The sequence below is a fragment of the Dasypus novemcinctus genome, chromosome 14, assembly GCF_030445035.2.
Source record: "Dasypus novemcinctus isolate mDasNov1 chromosome 14, mDasNov1.1.hap2, whole genome shotgun sequence".
NCBI classification, from domain to species: domain Eukaryota; kingdom Metazoa; phylum Chordata; class Mammalia; order Cingulata; family Dasypodidae; genus Dasypus; species Dasypus novemcinctus.
This window is the reverse complement of record NC_080686.1, coordinates 32,932,287-32,954,775: the sequence shown is the minus strand read 5'-3', so window position 1 is coordinate 32,954,775 and position 22,489 is coordinate 32,932,287. Positions and strand designations below refer to the sequence as shown.

Here is a 22,489-nt window from a genome sequence, read left to right as displayed (position 1 = left end):
GGCACTTCTCTGTTTTATTCGAAGAATTGGAGGAAATAAGTTATAAGTACCTGCTTATGATTGAGACTGAGAAATAAAGGGTGAATGAAACAGAAAATGGACAAACCCTCCCAAGTTCTGCCTAGAGAGCATCTTAGAAATGATTTTAAGACAAAGTATTTTGACTTTAGTATTTTTTGTTCTGAAATTATTTTATTTGTAAAATGAGACAGCAAAATATAAGGTGGAATGTTAGTGACTGATAAAAGTATGAAAAAATTTCCAGAAATGTAAAAACGCCATATAGACTTAAATGGCTCCTTTTTCAAAGATATGTCAGAATTTGAGAGAATTGTATTGAGACTAATTATATGTACATACATGTACAAATTGGCATTTACAAACCTTTGCTGCAATATTTTTGCATCTGCTTCTTAGATTCCCTCAATTTGCTATCCTTTAATGTTAATGTAGATGCTGGGGGATTTGTTTTTTTTCTGAGATTTCCTTTCCTCATTTTTTAAATTGCAGTGCTGTTATGGGTCCTGTCCTAAATTTCAGTCTTAATTTCTTTCTCTCTTTTCATTTAATTTAGCGATATCCATTTCATGTTAGTGACCTGACACTGTTTATCTTGGCTGAAGAAATTGGTATTCTCTGAGTGTATTATGAAATTCTTCCCTTAAAGTTAACAGCAAGTGAAAAATGCATCTCTAATAGTTAGGGGGATCATTAATAGAACAATTCTAGATCTTTTCAGTCTTTTCAGCCAATAGTTTTACCTTAAATCTAAGTTGACAAAAAGCTTTTTGCTAAATCTGTGCTATTTTGAGCAAAGCAAGCTTACTTTTTTTGACCAAAGTATTTTTTGCCGTATCACCAACTATGTAGATAACCTTTATGTTTTTTAGAAGTGTTGTCCTTTAAGCATAGGAACAGCCATCTATCAATAAATCTGTAACACAAGCATTTAATGCAATTTTTTTTTTCTTTAGAGAATGTGTAATCTTCTGTTTGTCACATCTGCCTTATCCTAGTGCTTTGAGAGAACTGCCAATTAAAAGAGTCTAGTTCTTTGTGTTGGTGGTCTAATTAATCAGGAAAGGAAAATTTGCTTTTTAAGTCTATGTGAAAACCCTTGCTAATTAGAAACATTAATTCAAATTTTCTTTCATATTTTCTCTGTTGAACTTGTTCTGGTTTGTTTTGTTTAATTAGAGTAATACAACATAAATGCAATCTATTTTAATATATCAAATTCCTACATATAAAAGAGTTTAATTAGGAGTTGATCATTTGTACTGCCAAAAATTCTTCAATTTATAAAAGGATTCAGCAGCATTCTTTTAAATATTAAATTCTTGTATATTGAAAATATATTCTAATTTATATGACTAATTTAGCCTTTTTAGGAATACTATTCTTTTATAAGCTAAACTGCAACTTTTTATTGGGATGTTCCTAAGGACTATATTCCATCCTTAGATGCATTTCCATTACTCCTATTGAATTTATGGTGATGACCTCAATTTCCTGGAAATTTCCCGAGAAAAATAAAAGAGTTTGGTAAGTAAAATTTGACAACTAAAACTAAGACAATTGTAGAAAATGGCCTTATTCGTACTTATTTTTCATCTTTGGATTTCAGTTTGGCTGATAATTTAAAATCATCAGAAGTACAGATTGTATTTTTATTATATTTTATTATATATTATTTTTAATTCTCATGTCATTATATTTGGTTTAGAAATAATAAAACTTACTCTGACACTTCCCTAACCCCGAGTCATAACTGAGAGACAGATATATCAGCGTTTCTGTTGTGAACACTAGCATTTGAGATGAATGGGGTGGGTGAGAACATCTTGAATAATAATAAAGTTCACTTATTAAAATAAAATTGAAGTTGTGAATTTTTATTTACATACAACATGGATTGCTTAGCTTCAAGCTGCTGGTTCGTTTCATAAAGGAATCTTAGAGTCAAAATACATTTTATATTCTAAAAGCAGTGACCTTGGGAGAATTATTTTAGGGAAATTCAATCCTTTTCTAAATATGTAAGTAAGTATTATTTGATCATTTAAGAGTGCATCTGTAATATAAATGTGAAATGGATTTGGGGATAAAGCTAATGTTGAGCAAATTTATGATTGGATAATACCAAAATTGTTCAAAGATGATAAAGTAAAAGAAATTAGTGATTGGTAATGAGTAATTAAAATACTTAAACTTTTGACCCCACTCTCCCTCCAAAAAAACCACAGAACAAAACAAAAAAACCTCTGGAGTTGAGTAAAGAACCTACAGATGGCAAGACTTAGCATAGAGTCAGCCCTAACCCTTCACAGCAGTTATGATCAGATTACACTATACACATTGGGAATTGCAGCTTTTTAATGGGGTAAAGTTGGATTTGAATTGTTTTTCAGGTGCCTATATGTACTAGGGAACCATCAAGCACCAGTAGCCAAGAAATTTCAGCTTTTGAGAAGTTTTTATTGTTGCTTTAGTTAAGTGTTTTACTGACTTTTTTTTTTTTGGTATGATGTAATAAGTTAAAACTGTTGAGACTTAGGTAAACTGTGAAACCCACCAAGTATGTCTGCTGACTGCCTTACACTACTCTTACCATCATTAAAAAAATTAGAGGTGTATTTGGCAGTATATAATAAGTACTCAATTTTTTGTCTACTGAAATCATCTGAAAAGATTTCTAACAATTATTAAAAGCAGTTCACATAGCCATTTAAAACTTATAAGAATGACAAAATTATTTTCTTAGTAAAATGCATAGAGCTACATAGAGTATTTGGTTTGTAATATGTTGTTAGTATTTCTGATTTTGTTAGAGATGAATTTAGTATGGGCATGAAAGATTAATGTTCTTCATTGCAGTATTAAATTTTTACTTTATAAGTGTTTAATAAATAATAGATTGAATAATAAGAATTATTATTTTACACCTTCAAAGAAGATTTTTATTTAGGAAATTAGAAAGTTCTCTTTTAAAATATTAATCTAATATTATGTCCCTTTGCATGATTGTATCAAATAAAAAATAGAAAGTGGAAGGAGAGACAGTAGCTTTTCTTCTTCTCTATATTCTTTCTTCACATGCACGCCCCTTGATCCCACCGTTTGGGCTGATTTGTAATCTGACTCTTGTGACAGATGTTAGGAGGTGGAGCAAAAGGATTCTCTTCTTTTAAACCAATCAGTTAAGAGACTGCTGTATTAAATCTGTGATCAGAAAAAGACTTCATTAGTCTTCTAAAATTACTCTTATCAAAGGGGAAATTTTGGAAGCACACAATAGCATAAACAAAAAAATGTCAGAAAAATTAAGGGACAGGTAGAAGAGACATGAAGATAAATTAGACACTACTAAGGAAGTTTTGGAGGAGGGTGAAGGGTTTTCATGTTGAAGCATGTGTTTTGCTTTGACTGAAAATGTCTTAATTTCTGTAAATATGTCTCCTTCTAAGATGAATCAGAAGAAAATTTTTAAAAAGATGAATCAGTGCATTTTAGCCAGGTCTGCACCTGTAGCAGACTACCAGTGATGAAAGTTTACAGGCAATTTAAAGGTGGGATAAGAAAAACTGAAAAAACTTGATGTTCGCGAGATCCCACAGGTTCTGCCAAGTTTGAACACATTTTTAAATCCCCGCCCCCCAAAAAAAAGGCGTGTTCTTTCAAAACTATTTTTGAAGTGTTTGTAGGTAAATTTACCTAAGTTGGAAATAAGTTGACTCTAGATATGTATTAATACATTTGAATATTTCTTTTATTTAGATAATTAAACATGAATGCAGAATCCATAACATTTTCCAGTTTCCCTTTATATTATATTAGAATCTATGTAATTCTTTTTTTCCTGTGGAAAGCTAAAAGGTTATAGATAGGACTTCCTTCATTAGGTAGTTGATTCATTAGCAAGCAAAGGTCTGACATTTTAATGTGGTTCATATATGTCAAAGGGTGTGTTGGCAAACACATGGACTATGAGTGAATGCACAGGCACATGTGAATGCACAGCAAACGGTCAATTTGGTCATTATAGTTACAGGCATTTCTGTCCATGTCAGTGGTGGCCATGTAGGTACTGTTGCTCATTCTTTGTCCAAAGTTTGGCAGAGCAGACCATTGACATGATTCCAGCTTTACTCTTTAATTTTGGATATGCTAAAATATAAGATCTGGAAAGCATTTAATCATTGTAGTTTCTAAATGGTCAAGTTCACCTCTTAGTAATTTAAAACTTGAAAAGTAGAGTATTTGTTTCCCTAAATATCTTACTTCATTATATCATTTAATTTAAAAAGAAGAAAAAACTCATTTTTTCCATTAAAGAACACAACAGAAAAGAGCATAATGACTGCTTATTATGCAATTCTCACATAAGCGTTACATTTTTTAATTTACAAGGGTACCAATTTCAATCAGTTGAAACAGGCAAAAATTCATATTAATAAGGTTAGTCTCCTTGACAGTACTCTGGTGCTTACCTTGCCCTCATTTCTTTAAGAGTTAGTGAATTTTTTTTCATTATTTTCTCTTTACTGGAAACAGGACTTGGCAAAGCTGCCATTTACCATACTGCCTCTTGCCTTTAATCAGGATTAGAAATGAATGCTTATTTGAAAGATGGCAAAGAGCGAACTCTCCTCCTTGCTCAAAACAGATGCTTGAAAAAGAAAAAAGAAAAAAGAAAAATCTTGTCTGTGTTATTGCTTTTATAATGGGCCAAATATCTTTTCAACATGTATCTTCCCTTTTACTGCATATTAAAAGTTCATTCAGGGAAGTGGACTTGGCCCAATGGATAGGGTGTCTGCCTACCACATGGAGGTCCACGGTTCAAACCCCGGGCCTCCTTGACTGGTGTGGAGCTGGCCCATGTGCAGTGCTGATGCATGCAAGGAGTGTTGTGCCGCACAAGGAGTGCATCCCATAAGGAGAGCTGCCCAGTGCAAAAGAAAAGTGTAGCCTGCCCAAGAATGGCACCACACATACGGAGCTAACACAATAACAGCAAAATGATGCAACAAAAAAAAACACACGTTCCCGGTTTTGCTGATAAGGATAGAAGTGGTCACAGAAGAACACACAGCGAATGGACACAGAGCAGACAATGGGGGGGGGGGGGGATAAATAAAAAAATAAAGCTTTTTTTTTAAAAAGTGCATTCCTAAGTATTTAGCTGCTATTCTGCTTTGGAAGATCCTATAAACCATTGCTCTATTTTAAATAAATACAAGGTAAGTAATTCATCATTATTGATTAATTACCTATAGATATGCATTAAAATAAATTAATTCAAGCATGATTTTGTACGATGTTACTTTATAAACTATGCGAGCACATTTATTTGAACAGTGTTAGTGAATGTTGATTAGACAGATTTTGAAATAGGTTTCTTTGTGTATCAGAAAAATAATTGCAGTTTTCTTGAATGAGAGATGCTTCAATTATTAAATTCAATTTTTGTTGATTTTAAAAGCGGTTGAGGAATGAGGATGGCAGAAGAGACAAACAATTTGCTTTGGTTTTAGTTTTAAAAGAAACGCAGACTTTGGAATAACACTGGATATAATTCCAGGTGTTAGAATTTGATGTCCATCAGTAAGTGTCAGCTGTTCAATATAGTCGATGGTACGATTATCTTCTTTATTTTAGAACAGGAAAAGGCCTTAGGAATCATGTAATTCAGAGACCTGTTGGGGAGTCAGTGTGGCTCAAGTAGTTGAGTGCCTGCATCCCACATGGGAGTCCCCTGGTTCTGTTCCCAGTGTCTCCCCAAAACAAAAACAGACAATAGGCAAACATGAAAAAACAACTCAGGGTCTCTGATGTGGCTCAGTGGTTGATCATGGCTTTCTGCGAGATCCCGGGTTTAATCCCTGACCCCCACTACTTCCCAAAAAAAAGAAAGAAAAAGAAAGAAAAAAAAAAAGACCCACCATAAACTTGAGACCCAGAGGTAGTAAATAATTTGCTGACAGTTCCATAGTTAGTTAGGAGCTGGGCTGGGATGAGAAGCGAGGTCCTCTTTTTCCCAGTTTAGTGACTTTTTTTTATCAAAACCTGCTGCTTTTCATTGGTTGTTATTAGTCGGTTAAAATGGTTTATGTTGAACCTGGCAGAAATCAGTATGAAAGTATCTATTTTCTCTATTGATTGAAGTTGTTAATTGGTTTGTCTTTGTTCCAGTGAAAAACTGGAAATATTCTTTTATCAAAGTTCGCACCTAAGTTGAAGTCACAACTTTGTTCAACATTTTCTCTCCTTTCATTGACTATTTGGGTCCTGCAATTGCTATTTTTGGTTATACTAACCTAGAAAGTTCCTTATGCTTGTAGTGTAGAAGAATAATCAGTAAACCCATGAATGTACCTCTTGACTAGCATTGTATTAGAAATGTTTTTATACATTAAGGTGTGAATCAGTGACATAGTTGTAATTGATCTGTCTAGATTGTTTTTAAAATTAGGAACTCAACTTGGAATAGTATGGTGTTACTAAAAATTTACATTTTTAAAAGCTGTAATAACAAGGAAAAATACTTTTGGGGAAACAAGTAATTGGAAAAGGCAGGTTACAAATTCGTATAACTGAGTAAAAATGTGTGCTTTTGTCAAAGAAATCCTGGTAGCAAATACATCAAAATGTTAACTATCTTCAGATAGTGTGGAAATACTGGTATTTCCCCCTTTTTACTTTTTCCTATTTTCAACATTTTTTCTAATTAACATTTTTCCCATAAAAATATAATAACCTCAAGGGGGGAAAGATCTGTAAATATTTAACCTTACACATAGGCAGTGTTTTTATTCTTGCTTTTTTCTTCCAGTAATTAGTGTTACTTTCTTTAAAAGCTCCAAAATTTGTACAGACTACATGTCTAGTTTTACTTGTTCTAACTCACTTAATATCCAGGTTTTACTTACGTTATAAATCATTTAATACCCATGACGACTCTATGAAGTTGCCATTTCATAGAAGAGGAGCCGGAGGCCTGGAGAGGTAAAATAGTTTTTCTAAGGTAGCAAAGCTAGTAAGCAGTACTGTTAGGATTTGGGCTAGTCTGGCATTAGAGTCCATAATTTTAATCATTACATACTTAGTTACCTAGCGTTTGTATTTTGGTGTAGAAAGAATGACATAGAATGGAAAGATATAGGGGGGGAAATAGATTGTGCCTAATGTAAGATTTTTGCCTACAAACTATTAAATTCTAGTTTCTGTTTGTTGTCAGATTATCATTAAATTTAGAGGGCATAAAGCATAGGATAGATGGTCTACCTGAAATTTACATTTGAGTGGGGGTGGGGTGCTGGGTGACTCTATGATAGTCAGCTGCCCAAGTGTCTGGTACTGAGAGATTCATGCACTGCTGATGGGGAGAGACAGACCTGTATTAAGATAGTGAGTACAAAGAGAAAGTAGTGGTTTAAAATACAAGCTTCTAATGAAGGTCACAAGGGTAGACTCCAGTTGTAGAAATAGTTTTCTAAAGTAGCTGCTTCTGGGAAGCGGATTTGGCCCAACGGTTAGGGTGTCCGCCTACCACATGGGAGGTCCAAGGTTCAAACCCAAGGCTTCCTGACACTTCTGATGCACTGGCCCCCATGCAGTGCTGATGTGCACAAGGAGTGCTGTGCCACGAAGAGGTGTCCCCTGTGTAGGGGAGCCCCATGAGCAAGGAGTTTGCCCTGTAAGGAGAACCACCCTGTGGGAAAAAAGCACAGCCCTGCCCAGGAGTGGCACCACACACACACACAGAGCTGACACAGCAAGATGACGCAACAAAACGAGACACAGATTCCAGGTGTCACTGACACAAGCAGACACAGAAGAACACACAGCAAGTGGACAAAGAGAGGAGGCAACTGGGGGGGGGGAGGGAAGGGGAGAGAAATAAATAAATAAAGTAGCTGCTTCTCTTGTTGGAAACTCTACCTAGCAGGAGTAGCAAAGATTTATTTATGTAGACAGATATTAAAAACCCTGGTAGGCCATCTAGTCAATTGCTAATTAATTCCAAAGCATACTACTTACTTAAAACAGGAAGTCATACAAATAAAAGAATAATATTTTTTAAAAGGGTATATTAAAAGTTTTATTATATTTCTTCTAATTAACAATTCTGCTAATTTCTTTATTCTTTTACAAACCTTTTTATTAGCCCTTTAATAGGGCTGTGTGTACCTACTGCTTATACTTTATGTGATAAATACAATGAATACATTTATGACCTTAAAGAGATTATTATTTAAATATATAATTAAGTATTTAATTGAATATTTATGTAAACCTCTTTCTTATATATTTATATATATATTAGTCAACAACATAATTCCTAACACCCAGCAGAAAGAGACAGCTCTTTATAAGCTCTTCTTTTAGGAAGCAAATATTTTATCATCTGTTGAGAATAGCCTAGTACATCTGTGTTGGACTAATGAATGAGTGCTAGACACTGTCTGCTAGCTCAAAAATTTTCCTAATTTACTTATTACTCATAACAGCTTTGAAAGTATTCTGAGATAGTAGAAATATTCATAATTTATGTGGAGGCTAACGTACAGAGAAGGAAGTAAAATGGCCAGAGGTAGTAGGTAGTGGAACCCAGGTTCAAACACAGACCTTCTGACTCCAAGTCCATTACTCTTGTTGCATAAATATCTACATCACAGGAAAATGTTGATATCGTTAAAAGCTCCAAGGATAGATATTTGTTGTTATGGGTTAAAAAATTGGACTCAATAAAAATGCCATTTCAAAGTTCATCTAACCAGACAATACTTACTGAACATGAGCCACTTACAAAGTTCTATTGAAACTGAGTATTGAACATTATTTTAGTTGCTTTGTGGGATAAAATGAATCCTTTGCCTTTAAGAAGCTTACAATGTAATGAGAGGTTGACATACGCATTCACAAAAAGACCAATGTAGTATTTAATTCATATGTGGCATACATAGGCATTATTTAAATATATTTTTATTGAAGTTTATCATTTGTAAATGAAGATGCATAAGCAATAAATGTACAGTAAAAGCTGTGAACTTACAGAATAAATATGCATAACACCATACAGGGGTCCCATATATCACCCCTCCACCAACACCCTACATTGTTGTGAAGCATTTGTTACAGACTATGAAGAGCATTGTCAAAATATTACTACTAACTATAGTCCTTATCTTACATTAGGTGTATTTTTCCCCCAACCCACCATATTTTTTAAAAATTTATTTTTATCACAGAGGTTGTGAAGTTACAAATACAATCATGCACTTGTGTAGAATCCCCATACAATACCTCTCCACCAACACACCAGATTGACGTGGAATATTGTTACAGGTTATGAAATTATATCACCAGGCTATTATCACCAACCATGGTCCATAGCATGTATGTGGCACACTTTTTCCATATCCCCCCATTATCAACACAGTACCTCTTTGGCATTGATGTAAGAATATTATAGCATTGCTGTTAACCATAGTCCATAGGTCATACCAGTTGTCTTTTTCCCGTGCTTCTCCAATCCTACCCCCCTGCAATAGTGATGTACATCCGCTGTAGCTCACAGAAGTACACTCTTGAATCTGTACCATAAACCACAATTCTCAACCACCTCTGGGTTTACTGTGTTAGTCAGTCCCTAGGTTATTCTCTAGCTTTCTTTCAATTGACAGTTACTTCCTCAGACTACCTTTTCAGCCACAATTCCAGTTATAAACCAGCTGCTACTCAATATAATATGTTACCATCAACTCTATCCATTTCCACACTTTTATAGTCAAGTTAATTAAAACTTCTACATACATGAAACACGCATAGTTCTTCTCAATCCTCCTCTTTCCTCCTGATAACCTATACTCTAGTTTTTAATACCATGCATTTATTCTTCGTATTTGGATACATATTAATGAATCCATGCAATATTTGTCCTTTTGTGTCTGGCTTACTTTGCTTAGCATAATGTTTTCAGGATTCATCCATGTTATCATATGTGTCCCAATTTCATTTCTTCTTACTGCAGCATAGTATTCCATTATATGTATGTATCACATTTTGGTTATCCATTCATTGGTTGATAGACACTTGGGTTGTTTCCATCTTTCAGCAATTGTGAATAATGCCACTGTGAACATCAGTGTGCAGATGTCTGTTCATGACATAGTTTTTAGCTCTTTTGGATATATTCCTAGTAGAGGATTTGATGGGTTGTATGGCAGTTCTGTATTTAGTTTCTTGAGGAACTTCCAAACTGCTGTCCACAGAGGCTGCACCATTTTACAATCCCACCAACAGTGAAGGAGTGTGCCTATTTCTCTACATCCTCTCCAGTACTTATTGTTGTCTGTTATTTTAATAATGGCCATTCGTTATGGTTTTAGATGATATCTCGTTTTGATTTGCATTTCCCTAATAGCTAGTGATATAGATCACTTTTTCAAGTGCTTTTTGGGCATTTCTATTTCTTCTTTGGTGAAATGTGTATTTAAATCTTTTGCTTTCAAATTCTTTATGCTAACCCAGTGTCTTCCTTTTTTTTTTTTTAAAGATTTATTTATTTATTTCTCTTCCCTCCCCCCCCACCCCAGTTGTCTGTTCTCTTTGTCTATTTGCTGCGTCTTCTTTGTCCGTTGTCAGCGGCACGGGAATCTGTGTTTCTTTTTTGTTGCCTCATCTTGTGTCAGCTCTCCGTGTGTGCGGCGCCATTCCTGGGCAGGCTGCACTTTCTTTCGCGCTGGGTGGCTCTCCTTACGGGGCGTACTCCTTGCGGGTGGGGCTCCCCTACGCTGGGGACACCCCTTTGTGGCACGGCACTCTTTGCGCGCATCAGCACTGCACATGGGCCATCTCCACACGGGTCAAGGATGTCCGGGGTTTGAACCACAGACCTCCCATGTGGTAGACAGACGCCCTCACCACTGGGCCAAGTCTCCCGCCACCCAGTGTCTTCTTAATACCCTTAATGGCTTTAGCCATCTCATTGAATTTATTAAGGAGAGTTGTTTGAACATCTGTGATTGGCTCAACTCTTATGTCACCTAGAGGCTTATCTTGTTCCTTTAACTGGGCCGTATCTTCCTATTTCTTGGTATGGATTTGCTTTTTGTTGGTGTCTTTTCATCTGGCTTACTAAACGTATTTATTCTGGGAGCAGTTTCTCCTTTCAGTTTAGGGTTTTCTAGTCTTTCCTCCTTTGCTGGTTGTATAGTAGGAGCCAAGGATGTAGTTGGTTGTGTAAGCTGTGGAGGTTGACGTTGCCCAAGTTGCCCCCAGGAATTGATGAATCTTCTTCCACCTTTCTCCTCTGCCAGGGTTAATGACAGCTGTAATAATCCAAGTTGTACAAGACAAGACTGTCTGTAGTTGCCCAGAGAAACTGATTAAGCTTCACACCCCTCCCTCCCCTACCTGGGGCTGGAATGGAGCTGCAGTTGAGGGCAGAAATTTATGCCATGTGGGTCCAAAATGACCACAGTTGCCCAGGTAGACAGTGTTTCACCAGTCCCCCCTCCCTGTTGGGAGTGGGCATGGACTCTCTGGAAGGCCCAGCAGTCTAATCCATGTGGGCCAAATACACCTGCAGTTACCCTAAGAGGCTGAGGGAATACTGTCCCTTCTGCCTTTTAGGGGGTGGGCACGGAACTGCCCTGTAGGCCACAAGTACCCGCCATTGCCCGGAGAGGCTGAGGAAATGCCAGCCCCCTCCTATCCTTTTGGGTGGTGGGGGTGGATCCACAGATACCTACCAGTCCAGGCCATGCAGGTGAAAAGTGCCTGCTATGACACCAGACCCCTCATCGTATTGGGGGTGGAGGTGGATCCTTAGAGATTCAACAGTCCAGTCCATGCAGGCTGAAAGTGCCTGGCGTTGAGGAAACACAAGCCTCCTCTTATTCTACTGGATGATGGGGATGGATCCACAGGCATCCAGCAGTCCAGACTGTGCAGACCAAAAGTGCCTGCCTTTGCCTGGAAAGGCTGTGGAAACACCAGTTCCCTCCTTTCCTGTTGTGGGGTGGGGGTAGATGCACAAGTACCCATTAGTCCAGGCATTTGGGCCAAAAGCACCTGCAGTTATCCAGAGAGGCTGGACAAACACAGTCCCTCTCTTGTGCTGTTGGAGTGGGGGTGGAGCTACAGGTGCCCAACAGTGGAGTTTGTGCAGGCCAAAGTGCCTGCAGTGCCCTGAGAGGCTGAGGGAACACCAGCCCCTTCCTATCCTATGGGGAGGGGTGGTGGGTAGAGGTACGAATGGACTCGAAGGCGCTCAGCAGTTAGTGTGGGCTGAAAATGCCTGCAGTTGCCCGGACAGGCTGAGGAAACTCAGTTCCTCTCTTATCCTATTGGGATGTGGGGATGCAGCCCCAGGTGTCCGACTATTCTGCTGAAAGCACCCGCAGTTGCCTGGAGAGCCTGGTGTAGGTCTGCCAGCTTCCTCACTGCTGGAGGTGAGGTTGAAGCCTAGGCTAGAGCTGTAGTTCTATCTGGGTGGAAAAAAGCCTGTCCCAAACTTCACTGGATTTTCAGTCAACCAGGCTTCCCCTCATGCCAGGAGCAGAGTCAAAATGGTGGCTACTGGCCTCTTTCCAACTTGGACAGATTCAAACCCTAGCTGTTCCTAGGGTTATACTTTAGCTAGTCAAGTCTACCAATCAGTAGCCGAAATTGGTGGCTAACCTTCTCTTCCTCCCCCATTTATGGGAAATGGAGCTTCTAACTCCAGCCCTGGAATAGCTCCTGAGGTGACTTGCACCACTAGAGTAGGAAGGGCACCAGCCTCTGTGGTGTGGCTTGCAGTTTCCCAGAGAGGTGGCACAGGTTCCCCCAGCTTCCTCCCTGCTGGAGGTGGGGCTGGGGTTTCGGCTAGACCTACAGTCCTATCTGGGTGGGAAGAAACTGGTCCCTATTAGCACTGTGGTTTTCAATCAGTCCTGCTTCCCCTCATGCTGGGGGTGGAGTCAAAATGGTCACTACCGGCTACTTTCAGACTTGGACAGGTTTAAACTTTTCGCTATTTTTAGGATTATACTCTAGCCTGCCAAATTTACTAATCAGCACCTGAAGTTGGTGCCACACCATGTCTTCCTTCCCTATTTTTGGGAACTGGAGTTTCCAGCTCCAGCCACTAGCTCCTGAAGCAGCTGTGCCATGGGTACTGACCTCTGCAGCGTGGATGGCTCTACTCAAGAATGTTCTCTGCAGATGGGCCTTCTCCTCCTTCCATACTTTCTTTTTTTTCTTTTTTTTTTAAGATTTATTTATTTATTTATCTCTCCTTCTCCCCTACCCCGGTTGTTCTCTGCGTCTATTTGCTGCGACTTCTTTGCCCGCTTCTGTTGTCGTCAGCGGCACGGGAATGTGTGTCTCTTTTTGTTGCATCATCTTGCTGTGTCAGCTCTCCATGTGTGCGGCACAATTCCTGGACAGGCTGCACTTTTCTTTCACGCTGGGCGGCTCTCCTTACGGGGCGCACTCCTTGCGCGTGGAGCTCCTCTATACAGGGGACACTCCCGTGTGGCACGGCACTCCTTGCGTGCATCAGCGCTGCGCGTGGGCCAGCTCCACACGGGTCAAGGAGGCTCGGGGTTTGAACCGCGGACCTCCCATGTGGTAGACGGATGCCCTAACCACTGGGCCAAGTCTGCCGCCCTTCCTTCCATACTTTCAAGGATGTTGTGGGATGCCCTTCTGGTCTCCTGGTGCCCCCAAACAGGTGCTTTACATAGCTCTGGGTGATTACTAACTGCCTTGTAGGGTGAGCTGACTCGTGGAGCTCCTTACTCTGCCACCATCTTGACTTAACCCTCTTAGGGTCATTTTTATACATAGGCATTTTATGAGTGTCGTGAGAACTGTCTCCCTCACATGATAGGTATCTAATAACTATCCCTTGGATGAGTGAATGTATAAATCCAAATTAGGATAAATTGGTTAGGGAGGTATTTATGGATGAGATAAGACAATTCAGATTTGGATACCTAGAGAAAAGATGTGGTAGAGAGGGTGGCATTCGTGACAGGAGACAGAGCTTCACCAAAGAGGCAGAGGTGGGAATGGACATGGCTTTGAATGGAGCAGCTTACCAGAGGGAGCCGTTTGTGTATAGGCACAGTGAAAGGCACAATGAAGCCTAGCTTTGAGCCAGGCTCTGAGGTCTAAATGCTAGGTTAAGAAATTACTCTATAAGCTATGTCAGCCATTAAAGCTTTTAATTCCCAGGAGCCAAGGGCATGACATTAGTAAAATTAACTTAAATTTTATGTAGACCAATTTGCTCTTGGTACACAGGATGAATTTGTGGTGAGATGGAGGAAAGGAAACGAAGCAAGGAGAAAAGCGAGAAGACTGTATGTTGGTTTAGGACAGTGGACTGAGTGTCTCTGGAATGTAGAACAAGACTCATCAGAAACTGGCTACTGATTATTTTAGAGAAGGAAAAGTAAAATAAGAAAGGAAAAAAGATTACAAATAGGATAATAGTGTTAAAGTTATTTGAGAACTGTTTTCTTGTAGTGTATTCTGATTGAGAACTGCCACAGCATGTCTTTTTTTTTAATCTGGATTTTAACTGTTTGTCCTTTTTTACCAATTAAAAAATATAACACTTTTTAGACCCCCTTATTTGTGCCATTCTCTTTCTAACTTTCTCAGTGGTAGCCATTATCCTGAATTTGTTGTTTATTGTATCCTTGTTTCCTTTTTTTTCTATTTGTTAATAATATTCAGTGTTATTTTTTATATTTTAAAGCTTATTTAAGTAGTATTACAGTATCCATATTGTTCTGCAATGTGCTTTTTTCACATTTGTTTTTTGAGGTAATTTCTGTGGAGTTGCAAGTCAGTCAAATACTGTGCAATGTTCTATTATATGAACATATCATAATGTATCCATTTTCCTCTTGATGGAGATTTAGGTTGTTTTTTATGATTATCAATATTCCAGCAGTGAACATTTTTGTGCTCATCATCTTGTATACTTATGAGAATTTCTAGTAGAAAGTTAATTGCTGGGTTGTAGGATATGTGGTTTTTAGGTTTACTAAATATAGTCAAATTATTGTCTGGTTTCCATTGCAAACTGCAGTGTAGGTTGACATTAGTACTATAAGATTTTTTCTTTAAGATTTAATGACATATTAAAGGTGTAAAATGGTGTTTCACTGTAGTTTAGTATGCATTTCCTGATTACTGGTGAGATTATACATTGGTCATTCTGGTTCCTTTTTCTGAATTGCGTGTTAATATCTTTTGCCTATTTTTCTATTGGGTTTTATTTTTCTATGAGTTTTTTTTTCTTTAAAAATTTTTAAATTTATGTATACTATTCATACATGAACATACATAAGCTATAAGTATATAGTAAAAGTAGTGAACTTACAAAACCAAACATGGATATCATCCTACAGGCCTCCTATACATCACCCCCACCTTGCATTGTTGTGAAACGTTTGTTACAAACTATGCAAGAGCATTGTCAAAATATTACTGTTTATAGCCCATATCTTAGATTTGGTGCATTTTTCCCCCAACCCACCTATTAACATCATGTTATTAGTATTATATATTGTTACGGTTCATGAAAGAGCAGTCTCATATTTGTTCTGTTAACCGTAGTCTGTCATCCATCACTGGATTCACTGTTTTATATATCCCCATGCTTTGTAAAATCCATTCAAAGTGTGCAGTCAGTGGCACTTGTTTTTATCACAAGGTTGTGCTGTCATCACCTCAGTCAATTTTAGAAAGTTTTCATTATGCCAAAAGGAAACATTCCATACTCTCTTATACCCCCTCTAGAAGTCCCTTAGAATTTATATATCTTCTTTGGCATTGCTGCAAAAATAGTACAATAGTGCTATTAATTATGATCCATAAAGTTACATTAGTTGTACTTTTCCTATGTATCACCATATTCTTAAAATTTTGTAAAAGAAATTTCTTATATTTATACTATTGGTTTAAGCTTTTTTATTTAATTAGAGAAGTTGTGAGCTTATAAAACAGTTATACATAATGTGCAGAATCCCTGTACATCACCCTTCCACCAACACCCTCTGTTGTTGTGGAGTATTTGTTACAGATTATGAAACATGATCATAATGTTGACACTAACTATGGTTCATAGCTTACACTTGGTATATTTTTTCCATACACCCCCTAATGGTAACAATATGTATTGGAATTGTATATTAGTTATAGTTCATAAGAGAACACTCATATTTTTATTGTTAGCCACAGTCTGTCTTTTACCAAATGGTTCACTGTGTTATACAGTCCCATGCTTTCTAATACTATTAGGTTGGGGTTTTTTGTTTTTGTTTTTATTTTTAATAGTTAAATAACTCTTGTGTCCCCTGACCCCTTGTAGTTCCCCAGTCCCTCTTCAAACTTGTATAAACCTATTTAAAATGTGCATATTCAGCATATTGTGAGACCTCTGTTTGCCTCTATAGGCTAATTATGCCTTTGTAACCCACCCACAGCAGTCCCAGTCTCACCCCTATCTGGGCTAAGATTCAAGGGGTAATCCTGGTTTCCTTTTTGCATGTGAGGAGCCAGGATCTCTTCTTTGCCTCTTCCCTCTCCTCTGGGCATATTAATTATCCTGTGAATGTGCTCGATCACTAAAGTTACATGAAAGTTAATATGCTATATACTATATTAGTTAAAGAACCTAGTCAGACACTTGAGTTTGAATCTAAACTCTGATGCTTAACTGTAAAGTGGGGATAATATAAATAGCTACCTTATAAGGTGGCTGTGATGATTAAATGAGGTAATAATGTGTGTAAAGTGCTTTAACACTAGGCTTAGCACATACTAAGCACTCAATAAATATTAGCTATTAAAATTACTTTATTTTGAATCTTTGATGTTTAGGAGGTATTAAATTGTGAGGTACTTGCTAATTTCTTTTATAATTATTTCATAATATCAGCAATATCTACTAAAGCTTTTCCTATTTAACTTTATTGCCATCAGATTCACGTTTGCCATATCTGCTTTCCTCTAGAGTATGTGCATGATTTTGTTTGTCATTTCATCTTTTTTGTAAAAGCATACGATTACAGCTTTGATGAATTACCTTTTATGTAATATGCTGTTTTAACTTTACATCATCATGGAGACCCAGATAGTGTGGCATTTTCCAATTAAATGTCTTCTTTGTTTATTTACCAGTTCATGTTTTCATAATTACTATGATTCTTCTTTATTTTGATAAGCTCTTTGTAAATATTTTTCGTTGTTAGCCATTTTTCAGAAAGACAGAAACTCCATTTGAAAGTCTGTTTCTTAAGGAGTATGTCTTATTGGTTATGTTTAAAGGGAAAGCAAATTGGCCTTCACTATTTTAAAAGTAGGAAATAGCTATCAATGCACTAATGTACTATTTCAGTAATTTTTTAGTTGACTGTATAATTGTGCTTGTGATATATAAAGCTAGAAATTGAGTAGTTAAGTTAGTTTTGTTCCTCATTATTTCTTTTACAGCAAATGATTAAGTATGGCACCTAGCACAGCACTAAACATAAGCAGGCCCTTCAACTTTTTACCTTGTTCATTTAGAATCAAAACTCATTTGGAAGTATCAGAGCAAAGAAATAATATTTTTGAAATGCTGAAGAGTTACTTCTACTCTCTGAGCATATTTTGATAATATTGAAGAAATTGGCTAATTTGACCTTTACTTGATTTTCGTTTGGAAAGTTTTATTAAGGAGGAGGACTTAAGATTCTAACATTATTTCCCGGGAGAAGTGTTGAATGCAAAATGATGATTTAGAGTAGTTGCCTTCTATCACATTTTCTTCTCACTTTATATTTGATTATCTCTCTTACTAATAAGCCTTAGATAAGCTTAACATGCAAATCAGGGACCTGGTGCAGTAAATTTGTTCGTTACTCAATCATTTTAGATCCTTATTTACATTTAGCATGGATACATGTCAATAAGAGGTTGGAAATTGGGTACTGGAGCTAAGATGATATCTTGAGGCTAGAAGTGTAAATTGGGATGCATTTACGTAGATATATTTGAAACCGTATTTCAGCAGGTGTAATTTGCTAGGAGTGGCTTTTATAGTAAGATGAAAAAGGTAAGGATGTCATTCAAGAAACACTCCTATTTTGAGATTGGTAGAGAAGTGGAGACAACATAGAAAAGGAAGGATGACAGTACAGTGTCATGAAACTAAGTAACAGATTTAGTTCAGAAAGGAGGTGATGGATCACAGGGTCTGTGTTGAAAAATACCTAAGGAAAGTAAAATGAAAATGAGATATGAGAAAAGGGTGACCATATTTCAGTGCTCTGACAGAGGCCAAATTATGTAAGGCTTGAGGGAATGGTGAGAAAATACAGTCTATCCGTGGTTTCCAAGAGGCCTGGTGACCCTATGGCAATATTTGGAAAGGTGAGAGGCAGTTTTGGCTGTCACAATGGTTGGAGCCATGTTCCTTGGCTAAAGTCCAGCAAAGAGGGGAGTCTCTGGCTCTCTAACTGAAATTTCAATAACCTACTCTGTTTTCTAATCCCCCTGAATGTTTTTTTCCCCTTCTTAGCACTTAATCACTGTCTTACACACTATAACTTTTACTTATTTATCTTTTACTATCCCTCTTTATATTGTAAGATCAGGAGAGCAGAGTTTTAAATCTGTTTGGTTCAGTACTATATCCAAGTGACCTAGAACAGTGCCTGACATACCATAAGCATCTTAGTGAATATTTGATGAATAAATGTACGGAAATTGTAGGGATTTGCATATCTGTTATTTCTCTCTCACTGTACTATAAATTTCTTGTGTAGACTGTAACCATCTTTGTAACTTTAACAGTGTCTTCCATATTGTATAATAGATGTATATATTTTTATTTACAGCATTGAGGATTTGGGGACCAACTGATCTGAGTTTGAATATCTGTTCTTAATAATTTGGCCCTAATTTAAACTGCCAGTCCTCTCTAAGTCTCATTTTCCTTCACTTTAACATGGGGATAAACTCAGGATATCATAGGGCTGTTAAGAGGACTGAAGAGAACGTGTCAGTGGCTGGTAGAGTAGCATGGACCTGATAAATAGCAGTTGTCTTGCCATCTTTCTATTATGTAACCATGAGTAAGTTACTTAACCTCATGAGCCTCAGTTTTCTCATCTTAAAGGGGGAAGATTAAGCCAAACTCTTATGGTATTTGTGTGGGACCAATGAGATATCATGTACAAAAGCACCTAGCTAACGTAAATGCCTCTGTACCTGGTGTTCAATAAATATGAGTACTGTCTGTTCTTTTCACGTAGTGGTTAAGAGCACAAACTCTGGGATCAGACTATATGAATTCGGATTCTGACCATCTTATTTGATCTATGACTTGGAAGAAATAATAGTACCAGGCCCATAGAACTGTTGTGAGGAAAGTAGATGTTAATATCAGTTAAAAATTTAGACCAATATGTGGTAAAGGGTCAGTATTAAATGTTTGCTTTTTTAAGAAGTTGTCTTTATTGTTTTTTTATAATTTGTCTTTAGTCTAATATGATGCCTTGTTCATAATGACTGGGGCACTTTTATAATGAAGTTGGCCATGTTTAAGAGGAAAGATAAAACAACAAAATAACATTACTCCTTAATGGTTTGACCTGACTGGGTAGAGTAGCTATAGTCTTGCATCTTTTGTGTACAGCAATGAAAAAGCTACACTTTGGCCCCCATTCTGGTCAAGATTCATTCAGTAACAATGGCAGGGTACTTAGATCTTGTTTTTCAAAAATTTGGGTATTGTCTCTTGCAAATCTACCTGTTTCCCTGCTCCTCCTATTTTGCCAACTGGTTTCAAGGAATGGTTGGGAATATATTTGGAGTAGAAACCTGGGAGAAAGCAGCAAAATTGGAGGGACGGATGGTGAAGAGCTGGTCAATCTAGAAACCTTCCTCTCTTGCTGGGGAAGGTTTTCTTTATACTAGCAAATAGTTTTTCAAACGAAAACTCCAATTTCATACCCCTATTTGTGCTGCTCAGTTTTTCAATCATGTCAGGCATAGACGCTCCCTTTATAAAGAACCAAGGAATCTATTACATATGTCACTGAGGACTTAGCTGGATCTTTACTCATGTCTAAAACAGGTTTATAAAATAAAGGTACAGCTTCAAAGAAACAGATTCCGCTTCCGTTTATGTAGCAAGCGAATGTTTCAAAACATGTTGTATTTGAGTGATATCTTCTTTATATTTTAACAGAGGGTCTCCCGAATGTTCTTTGTGTATAATTCATGGCAACCCCCAATTTCCTCTCTCTTTCTCTTACGGTCATTGCTTGTGCCAACTCCTACTGATCATAGTGATTGCCTCAGGTGCTGTGTGGAGAGGAACTAGGAAGTGATTAAATAGCAGCATTTGCTGTGCAAGGGGAGAGGGAGTAACAACATCAGTGTCTTGTGTGTGCCAGACTTGATGGGTTTTGATGACAGAGTTAGGCCTTGAGAGACTCAAATTTTCATTTTGTGTATGAGAGCTTTTGTCTTTGAATTAGTGTGTATCTATCACTTTATTCCACAGTAAAATAGAAATAAATTAGGAATCACTCGTTTCAGTGTTACTTTATGTGGTTTTCCTGGTTGCTTCAGGTAGAGTTTATAGAGCCAAATTATTCTTGGTTCTCTCATTTCTGAAATAAGTAGATTGCTCTCTAACCTTTTCATTGAGTTCTCTTGCTTAGTTGATCTGCTATTTTGTAAGTTTAACCAAAAAAATGCTCCTAAATTCTGAGGTTGTTCCACTTACTGAACTAGTGATAAATTATACAAGTCACTTGAAAGCTTGGACACACAGCAGGTGTTTGTTACAGACTTGGAAGTGATATTCATTATAGAACGGAGTAGATATCTCATTCCTTAAGGAGTGTGTGTGTGTGCGTGTCTTTTGGTTTCCCTTCTTAGGGGCCAGAGATTACTGCTTGGTCTAACTGCTAAGTTTTTTCTTATGAAACAAAGTTAAGGCTTTCCTATTTTGACACTTAACAAAGAATACTCTTATATTGAGGTAGTAAAGAATGTTAAAAATAGAGGCAAGGCTTCAAAAAGGAGGACTTTTTTTTACTTTTCTTAGCTAAAATATGTATTAGACTTTTTAAGGTTAGGTGTCTTAGCTTACATGTAGTCTCATTATTTCTCACTAAAACTTTTACTACAGATTCCTAACTACTCTCCATAACACTAGCATCATTTCTTGAAGTCCATACCTAGAGGACTTTCTTTAAAAATTAAAATAGTGGAGCAAGTGTAGCTCAGTGGTTGAGTGGGTGCTTCACATGTATGAGGTCCTGGGTTGAATCCCTGGTACCTCCTAAAAAAAAATTTAAAGATCATGTTTTTTTTTTTTTTTTTTTAAGATTTATTTATTTATTTAATTTCCCCCCCTCCCCTGGTTGTCTGTTCTTGGTGTCTATTTGCTGCGTCTTGTTTCTTTGTCCGCTTCTGTTGTCGTTGGCGGCACGGGAAGTGTGGGCGGCGCCATTCCTGGGCAGGCTGCTCTTTCTTTTCACGCTGGGCGGCTTACCTCACGGGCGCACTCCTTGCGCGTGGGGCTCCCCCACGCGGGGGACACCCTTTGCGTGGCACGGCACTCCTTGCGCGCATCAGCGCTGCGCATGGCCAGCTCCACACGGGTCAAGGAGGCCCGGGGTTTGAACCGCGGACCTCCCATATGGTTGACGGACGCCCTAACCACTGGGCCAAAGTCCGTTTCCCTAAAGATCATGTTATTTTGCTCGGACCCTTCATGAGTTCCCAACCCTTCAGAATGAATTTCAGACTCTTTAGCTCTGTAGACAATGTTCATCTAGCCTACCTCTGAGCCTCTTCTCCCACCACCATGTTTCAGGTGCCCTTATGCTATGATTCTAAGGGAATTCTGGTACGCTAAATGAGAAATGTGTTCTCACCCCCCCCACCTTTGTCCCTGTTTTATGTCCAGTTTCACAAACTTGATGCAGTCCTACTCGTCCTTCCATTCTCTGAAGTGTTTCTAGACCTTCCCTTTCAAAGTCGGGCATTCTTCTTTGTTCCCAATACAGCCCAGACCTTGAGATTGCATTTCTGATCACATATACATTTTGATTACTTTTCTGTTTCTTTCTTTCTTTTTTTTTAAGATTTATTTATTTATTTCTCTCCCCTTCCCCCCAACTCCCACCCCAGTTGTCTGTTCTCTGTGTCTATTTGCTGCGTCATCCTCTTTGTCCGCTTCTGTTGTTGTCAGTGGTATGGGAATCTGTGTTTCTTTTTATTGTGTCATCTTGTTGTGTCAGCTCTCTGTGTGTGCGGCGCCATTCCTGGGCAGGCTGCACTTTCTTTCACACTAGGCCACTCTCCTTACGGGGTGCACTCCTTGCGCGTGGGGCTCCCCTACGCAGGGGACACCCCTGCGTGGCAGGGCACTCCTTGCGTGCATCAGCACTGCGCATGGGCCAGCTGCACACGG

General features: G+C 37.9%; 1 protein-coding gene across 7 annotated transcripts in view; it reads left to right on the top strand.

Annotated features, from left to right (window-relative positions):
* NCOA2 (nuclear receptor coactivator 2) overlaps positions 1–22,489 on the top strand; it is a 314,552-nt gene that overhangs the window by 145,714 nt on the left and 146,349 nt on the right. For 3 of the 7 annotated variants that reach the window (XM_071207850.1, XM_058275634.2, XM_071207848.1), the window contains exon 3: positions 1,465–1,545. The exons of 2 other annotated variants lie outside the window; for them this stretch is intronic. The gene's annotated coding sequence lies outside the window, so the exon portion shown is untranslated. Of the gene's footprint in view, positions 1–1,464; positions 1,546–22,489 lie in introns of those variants that run through there. 2 more of the 7 variants (XM_071207849.1, XM_058275632.2) reach the window with 2 other exon arrangements.